The sequence below is a fragment of the Paramisgurnus dabryanus genome, chromosome 5, assembly GCF_030506205.2.
Source record: "Paramisgurnus dabryanus chromosome 5, PD_genome_1.1, whole genome shotgun sequence".
NCBI lineage: Eukaryota > Metazoa > Chordata > Actinopteri > Cypriniformes > Cobitidae > Paramisgurnus > Paramisgurnus dabryanus.
In genome coordinates this window covers 3,089,840-3,099,431 of record NC_133341.1, presented here as the reverse complement: position 1 = coordinate 3,099,431, position 9,592 = coordinate 3,089,840, and positions in this window count along the sequence as shown.

Sequence of the window (9,592 nt, the reverse complement as noted above, 5' to 3'; positions counted from 1 at the left end):
ACCTTTCGGTGCAGGCCATTCTGGCCTGCTCCTCGGTGCTCGGGCCCTAATAATAATAATAACGGTGGGCAAGGGCATCAAGTGGGTTATATCATTGGGCTATTTAATGTTGTTACTGACCCATTTGGGGACTGTAGGTAAAAGAAACCCCACATGTTAGACAAACGGGGGCGCTAGTGAGCCACTTAAGAGACACGCCTATGTGTGACCTGTTTGTGCACAATTAACAGCCGACAACTCTGATGTGTGTGCCGACTTTTAGGTTAATCTAAGCACGCCAAGAGTCCTAAATATGCCTGAAATAAATGTAAAGTTTGGGGCGTTGCCATGGGAACAGCGTTCGAGATATCAAAAATCCCTTCGCAATTTATCATCTACTATGTCTCGGCATCATGTTGACCACTTCTGGTGTCAATCTCAGGAATATTCTAGAAAGAGTATTTAATAGAACATCGGTGTGAACTTAAAGGCTTAAATAAGCCTTTAAAATGAAAGTAAAGTTTGACACGTTGCCATGGGAACAGCGTTTGACATATCAAAAATCCCTTCGCAATATATCATCTACTATGTCTCGGCATCATGTTGACCACTTCTGGCATCAATCGCATAATTATTCTAGAAGGAGTATTTAAAAGAACATCGGCGTCCACTGAAAGGCTTAAATAAGCCTTTAAAATGAAAGTAAAGTTTGGGGCGTTGCCATGGGAACAGCGTTCGAGATATCAAAAATCCCTTCGCAATTTATCATCTACTATGTCTCTGCATCATGTTGACCACTTATGGTGTCAATCTCATGAATATTCTAGAAGGAGTATTTTAAAGAACATCGGTGTGAACTTAAAGGCTTAAATAAGCCTTTAAAATGAAATTAAAGTTTGACACGTTGCCATGGGAACAGCGTTTGACATATCAAAAATCCCTTCGCAATTTATCATCTACAATGTCTCGGCATCATGTAGACCACTTCTGGAGTCAATCGCATGAATATTCTAGAAGGAGTATTTAAAAGAACATCGGCGTCAACTAAAAGGCTTAAATATGCCTTTAAAATGAAAGTAAAGTTTGATGCGTTGCCATGGGAACAGCGTTTGAGATATCAAAAATCCCTTCGCAATTTATCATCTGCAATCTCTCGGCTTCATGTTGACCACTTTTGGTGTCAATTGCATGATTTTTCTAGAAGGAGTATTTAAAAGAACATAGCATAGAACTGTCAAAAAAAATCCAGCTTTGTGACTGACGCACTTCCTGGCGCCTGGTGGTGGCGCTATACCCGGGAGTCACAATAGGCACATCGATGCGATCGGAATCTTCAGACGAACAAACACCCCGCGTGTCATCACAATAAGATATTTTTTGCCTTAGATATTAGACACTTCCTGTTTCTCTAAATTCGCCATAAATTCGTCGCCTCGCCATGGCAGAACCGTTCGAGATATCAAAAATCCCTTCGCAATTTAGCAAGTACAATGTCTCGACATCATGATCACCACGTTTGGTGTCAATCCCATGAATCCACTAGGAGGAGTATTTAAAAGTTCAACGAATGCATTTTTTAAACAATCCAAAATAGCCGACTTCCTGTTGGGCGGAGCCTAAATGTTAGAGGGCGAAAGTTGTTCGGGTCGATGAGATCTATATGCGTACCAACTCTCGTACATGTGCGTACATTTTTGCCCGATCTGTGCATCAATGTTTTTTTTTGCATTACAGGGGGCGCTATAGAGCCCCCGTGCCACGCCCGTGTTCCAGCCTTTGGATTTCTGCGATGACGGACGACTCTGACGTCTGTGCCAATTTTCAAGAGTTTTCGAGTATGTTAAGGCACCCAAAAAGTCCAAAAGTGTTAAAAAAAAAAAAAAATAAAAAAAATAAAAAAATAATAATAAAAAATATAGCTGCAAGCAGCAATGGCGGGCCCTCGCACGTTTTTTTACCGCTACACGATGCGTCCGAGAAAACGATGCACGGCGGGCAAGGGCATCAAGTGGGTAAACATCAGTGGGCTATTTAATGTTGTTACTGAGCCATTTGGGGACTGTAGGTAAAAGAAAAAACCCACATTTTAGACAAACGGGGGCGCTAGTGAGCCACTTAAGAGACACGCCTTTGCCTGACCTATTTGTCCACTCTGAACAGCCGACAACTCTGATGTGTGTGCCAACGTTTAGGTTAATCTAAGCACGCCAAGAGTCCTAAATATGCCTGAAATAAATGTAAAGTTTGGGGCGTTGCCATGGGAACAGCGTTCGAGATATCAAAAATCCCTTCGCAATTTATCATCTACTATGTCTCGGCATCATGTTGACCGCTTTTGGTGTCAATCTCATGAAAATCCTAGAAGGAGTATTTAAAAGTTTCCTGCATGCAATAGAAAGGCTTAAATATGCCTTTAAAATGAAAGTAAAGTTTAACGCGTTGCCATGGGAACAGCGTTTGAGATATCAAAAATCCCTTCGCAATTTATCATCTACAATGTCTTGGCATCATGTTGACCACTTCTGGTGTCAATCTCATGAAAATCCTAGAAGGAGTATTTAAAAGTTTCCTGCATGCAACAGAAAGCCTTCAATATGCCTTTAAAATGAAAGTAAAGTTTGATGCGTTGCCATGGGAACAGCGTTTGAGATATCAAAAATCCCTTCGCAATTTATCATCTACAATGTCTCGGCATCATGTTGACCACTTCTGGTGTCAATCTCATGAAAATCCTAGAAGGAGTATTTAAAAGAACATTGCATGGAACTGTCAAAAAAATCCAGCTTTGTGACTGACACACTTCCTGGCGCCTGGTGGTGGCGCTATACCCGGGAGTCACAATAGGCACATCGATGCGATCAGAATCTTCAGACGAACAAACACCCCGCGTGTCATCACAATAAGACATTTTTTGCCCTAGATATTAGACACTTCCTGTTTCTCTGATTTCGCCACAACTTTGTTGCCTCGCCATGGCAGAACCGTTCGAGATATCAAAAATCCCTTCGCAATTTAGCAAGTCCAATGTCTCGACATCATGTTCACCACGTTTGGTGTCAATCGCATGAATCCCCTGGGAGGAGTATATAAAAGTTCAACGCATGCATTTTTTAAACAATCCAAAATAGCCGACTTCCTGTTGGGCGGAGCTTAAATGTTAGAGGGCGAAAGTTGTTCGGGTCGATGAGATCTATAAGCGTACCAAGTCTCGTACATGTGCGTAGATTTTTGCCCGATCTGTGCATCAATGTTTTTTTTTGCATTACAGGGGGCGCTACAGAGCCCCTGTGCCACGCCCGTGTTCCAGCCTTTGGATTTCTGCGATGACGGACGACTCTGACGTCTGTGCCAAGTTACAAGAGTTTTCGAGTATGTTAAGGCACCCAAAAACTCCAAAAGTGTTAAAAAAAAAAAAAAAAAAAAAAAAATAATAATAATAATAATAAAAATAATAATCCGAGCAAAAACAATAGGGCTTCGCACCTTTCGGTGCAGGCCATTCTGGCCTGCTCCTCGGTGCTCGAGCCCTAAATATAGCTGCAAGCAGCAATGGCGGGCCCTCGCACGTTTTTTTACCGCTACACGGTGCGTCCGAGAAAACGATGCACGGTGGGCAAGGGCATCAAGTGGGTAAATATCAGTGGGCTATTTAATGTTGTTACTGACCCATTTGGGGACTGTAGGTAAAAGAAACCCCACATTTTAGACAAACGGGGGCACTAGTGAGCCACTTAAGAGACACGCCTATGTCTGACCTTTTTGTGCACACTTAACAGCCGACAACTCTGATGTGTGTGCCAACTTTAAGGTTAATCTAAGCACGTCAAGAGCCTTAATAATGCCTGAAATAAAAGTAAAGTTTGCGGCGTTGCCATGGTAACAGTGTTCGAGATATCAAAAATCCCTTTGCAATTTATCATCTAATATGCCTCAGCATCATGGTGACCACTTTTGGTGTCAATTGCATGATTATTCTAGAAGGAGTATTTAAAAGAACATCGGCGTCAACTTAAAGGCTTAAATAAGCCTTTAAAATGAAAGTAAAATCTGACGCGTTGCCATGGGAACAGCGTTTGAGATATCAAAAATCCCTTCGCAATTTATCATCTACAATGTCTCAGCATTATGTTGACCACTTCTGGAGTCAATCACATTATTTCCCCAGGAGGAGTATTTAAAAGTTTACCGCATGCAGCTGTAAGGTTTAAATATGCCTTAAAAATTAAAGTAAAGTTTGACAGGTTGCCATGGGAACAGCGTTCAAGATATCAAAAATCCCTTCGCAATTTATCATCTACAATGTCTCGGCATCATGTACACCACTTCTGGAGTCAATCGCATGAATATTCTAGAAGGAGTATTTAAAAGAACATCGGTGTCAACTGAAAGGCTTAAATATGCCTTTAAAATGAAAGTAAAGTTTGACGCGTTGCCATGGGAACAGCTTTCCAGATATCAAAAATCCCTTCGCAATTTATCATCTACAATGTCTCGGCATCATGTACACCACTTCTGGAGTCAATCGCATGAATATTCTAGAAGGAGTATTTAAAAGACATCGGCGTCAACTGAAAGGCTTAAATATGCCTTTAAAATGAAAGTAAAGTTTGACGCGTTGCCATGGGAACTGCGTCTGAGATATCAAAAATCCCTTCGCAATTTATCATCTACAATATCTCAGCATCATGTTGACCACTTCTGGGGTGAATCACATTATTTCCCTAGAAGGAGTATTTAAAAGAACATCGCATGGAACTGTAAGGCTTAAATATGCCTTTAAAATGAAAGTAAAGTTTGACAGGTTGCCATGGGAACAGCGTTTGAGATATCAAAAATCCCTTCGCAATTTATCATCGACAATGTCTCGGCATCATGTTGACCACTTCTTGTGTCAATCGCATGAAAATCCTAGAAGGAGTATTTAAAAGAACATCGCATGGAACTGTCAAAAAAATCCAGCTTTGTGACTGACACACTTCCTGGCGCCTGGTGGTGGCGCTATACCCGGGAGTCACAATGGGCACATCGATGCGATCGGAATCTTCAGACGAACAAACACCCTGCATGGCATCACAATAAGATATTTTTTGCCTTAGATATTAGACACTTCCTGTTTCTCTGAATTCGCCATAAATTCGTCGCCTCGCCATGGCAGAACCGTTCGAGATATCAAAAATCCCTTCGCAATTTAGCAAGTACAATGTCTCAGCATCATGTTTACCACGTTTGGTGTCAATCGCATGCATCCTCTAGGAGGAGTATTTAAAAGTTCAATGCATGCATTTTTTAAACAATCCAAAATAGCCGACTTCCTGTTGGGCGGAGCTTAAATGTTAGAGGGTGAAAGTTGTTCGGGTCGATGAGATCTATATGCGTACCAAGTCTCGTACATGTGCGTAAATTTTTGCCCGATCTGTGCCCCAATGTTTGTTTTTGAATTACAGGGGGCGCTACAGAGCTCCCTTACCACGCCCGAATTCCAGCCTTTGCCGGGTCCTAATGGCCGACGACTCTGACATCTCTGCCAATTTTCAAGAGTTTTTGAGTATGTTAAGGCCCCCAAATTGCCCTGAAACGTAAAAAAAAAAAAAAAAAAAAAAAAAAAAAAAATAATAATAAATCCGAGCAAAAACAATAGGGCTTCGCACCTACGGTGCAGGCCATTCTGGCCTGCTCCTCGGTGCTCGGGCCCTAAATATAGCTGCAAGCAGCAATGGCGGGCCCTCGCACGTTTTTTTACCGCTACACGGCGCGTCCGAGAAAACGATGCACGGTGGGCAAGGGCATCAAGTGGGTTATATCATTGGGCTATTTAATGTTGTTACTGACCCATTTGGGGACTGTAGGTAAAAGAAACCCCACATGTTAGACAAACGAGGGCGCTAGTGAGCCACTTAAGAAACACGCCTATGTGTGACCTGTTTGTGCACAATTAACAGCCGACAACTCTGATGTGTGTGCCGACTTTTAGGTTAATCTAAGCACGCCAAGAGTCCTAAATATGCCTGAAATAAATGTAAAGTTTGGGGTTTGCCATGGGAACAGCGTTCGAGATATCAAAAATCCCTTCGCAATTTATCATCTACTATGTCTCGGCATCATGTTGACCACTTCTGGTGTCAATCTCATGAATATTCTAGAAGGAGTATTTAAAAGAACATTGGTGTGAACTTAAAGGCTTAAATAAGCCTTTAAAATGAAAGTAAAGTTTGACACGTTGCCATGGGAACAGCGTTCGAGATATCAAAAATCCCTTCGCAATTTATCATCTACTATGTCTCGGCATCATGTTGACCACTTCTGGTGTCAATCTCATGAATATTCTAGAAGGAGTATTTAAAAGAACATCGGTGTGAACTTAAAGGCTTAAATAAGCCTTTAAAATGAAAGTAAAGTTTGACACGTTGCCATGGGAACAGCGTTTGACATATCAAAAATCCCTTCGCAATTTATCATCTACAATGTCTCGGCATCATGTAGACCACTTCTGGAGTCAATCGCATGAATATTCTAGAAGGAGTATTTAAAAGAACATCGGCGTCAACTAAAAGGCTTAAATATGCCTTTAAAATGAAAGTAAAGTTTGATGCGTTGCCATGGGAACAGCGTTTGAGATATCAAAAATCCCTTCGCAATTTATCATCTGCAATCTCTCGGCTTCATGTTGACCACTTTTGGTGTCAATTGCATGATTTTTCTAGAAGGAGTATTTAAAAGAACATAGCATAGAACTGTCAAAAAAAATCCAGCTTTGTGACTGACGCACTTCCTGGCGCCTGGTGGTGGCGCTATTCCCGGGAGTCACAATAGGCACATCATTGCGATCGGAATCTTCAGACGAACAAACACACCGCGTGTCATCACAATAAGACATTTTTTGCCTTAGATATTAGACACTTCCTGTTTCTCTGAATTCGCCATAAATTCGTCATCTCGCCATGGCAGAACCGTTCGAGATATCAAAAATCCCTTCGCAATTTAGCAAGTACAATGTCTCGACATCATGTTCACCACGTTTGGTGTCAATCCCATGAATCCACTAGGAGGAGTATTTAAAAGTTCAATGCATGCATTTTTTAAACAAACCAAAATAGCCGACTTCCTGTTGGGCGGAGCTTAAATGTTAGAGGGCGAAAGTTGTTCGGGTCGATGAGATCTATATGCGTACCAACTCTCGTACATGTGCGCACATTTTTGCCCGATCTGTGCATCAATGTTTTTTTTTGCATTACAGGGGGCGCTATAGAGCCCCCGTGCCACGCCCGTGTTACAGCCTTTGGATTTCTGCGATGACGGACGACTCTGACGTCTGTGCCAAGTTACAAGAGTTTTCGAGTATGTTAAGGCACCCAAAAAGTCCAAAAGTGTTAAAAAAAATAAAAAAATAAAAAAATAAAAAAATAATAATAATAAAAATAATAATCCGAGCAAAAACAATAGGGCTTCGCACCTTTCGGTGCAGGCCATTCTGGCCTGCTCCTCGGTGCTCGAGCCCTAATAATAATCCGAGCAAAAACAATAGGGCTTCGCACCTACGGTGCAGGCCATTCTGGCCTGCTCCTCGGTGCTCGGGCCCTAATAAATATAGCTGCAAGCAGCAATGGCGGGCCCTCGCACGTTTTTTTACCGCTACACGGTGCCTCCGAGAAAACGATGTGCGGTGGGCAAGGGCATCAATTGGGTAAACATCAGTGGGCTATTTAATGTTGTTACTGAGCCATTTGGGGACTGTAGGTAAAAGAAAAACCCCACATTTTAGACAAACGGGGGCGCTGGTGAGCCACTAAAGAGACACGCCTATGTCTGACCTATTTGTCCACTCTGAACAGCCGAAAACTCTGATGTGTGTGCCAACGTTTAGGTTAATCTAAGCACGCCAAGAGTCCTAAATATGCCTGAAATAAAAGTAAAGTTTGGGGCGTTGCCATGGGAACAGCGTTCAAGATATAAAAAATCCCTTCACAATTTCTCATCTACAATGTCTCGGCATTATGTTGACCACTTCTGGTGTCAATCTCATGAATATTCTAGAAGGAGTATTTAAAAGAACATCGGCGTCAACTTAAAGGCTTAAATAAGCCTTTAAAATGAAAGTAAAGTTTGACGCGTTGCCATGGGAACAGCGTTCGAGATATCAAAAATCCCTTCGCAATTTATCATCTACTATGTCTCGGCATCATGTACGCCACTTCTGGTGTCAATCTCATGAATATTCTAGAAGGAGTATTTAAAAGAACATCGGCGTCAACCCAAAGGCTTAAATAAGCCTTTAAAATGAAAGTAAATTTTGACGCGTTGCCATGGGAACAGCGTTCGAGATATCAAAAATCCCTTCGCAATTTATCATCTACAATGTCTCGGCATCATGTTGACCACTTTTGGTGTCAATCACATGAAAATCCTAGAAGGAGTATTTAAAAGAACATCTGTGTCAACTGAAAGGCTTAAATATGCCTTTAAAATGAAAGTAAAGTTTGACGCGTTGCCATGGGAACAGCGTTCGAGATATCAAAAATCCCTTCGCAATTTATCATCTACAATGTCTCGGCATCATGTTGACCACTTTTGGTGTCAATCGCATGAAAATCCTAGAAGGAGTATTTAAAAGAACATCGGTGTCAACTGAAAGGCTTAAATATGCCTTTAAAATGAAAGTAAAGTTTGACGCGTTGCCATGGGAACAGCGTTCGAGATATCAAAAATCCCTTCGCAATTTATCATCTACAATGTCTCGGCATCATGTTGACCACTTTTGGTGTCAATCGCATGAAAATCCTAGAAGGAGTATTTAAAAGAACATCGCATGGAACTGTCAAAAAAATCCAGCTTTGTGACTGACACACTTCCTGGCGCCTGGTGGTGGCGCTATACCCGGGAGTCACAATAGGCACATCGATGCGATCGGAATCTTCAGACGAACAAACACCCTGCATGGCATCACAATAAGATATTTTTTGCCTTAGATATTAGACACTTCCTGTTTCTCTGAATTCGCCATAAATTCGTTGCCTCGCCATGGCAGAACCGTTCGAGATATCAAAAATCCCTTCGCAATTTAGCAAGTACAATGTCTCAGCATCATGTTTACCACGTTTGGTGTCAATCGCATGCATCCTCTAGGAGGAGTATTTAAAAGTTCAATGCATGCATTTTTTAAACAATCCAAAATAGCCGACTTCCTGTAGGGCGGAGCTTAAATGTTAGAGGGTGAAAGTTGTTCGGGTCGATGAGATCTATATGCGTACCAACTCTCGTACATGTGCGTAAATTTTTGCCCGATCTGTGCCCCAATGTTTGTTTTTGCATTACAGGGGGCGCTACAGAGCTCCCTTACCACGCCCGAATTCCAGCCTTTGCCGGGTCCTAATGGCCGACGACTCTGACATCTCTGCCAATTTTCAAGAGTTTTTGAGTATGTTAAGGCCTCCAAATTGCCCTGAAACGTAAAAAAAAAATAAAAAAAAATAAATAAATAATAAATCCGAGCAAAAACAATAGGGCTTCGCACCATTCGGTGCAGGCCATTCTGGCCTGCTCCTCGGTGCTCGGGCCCTAATAATCCGAGCAAAAACAATAGGGCTTCGCACCTACGGTGCAGGCCATTCTGGCCTGC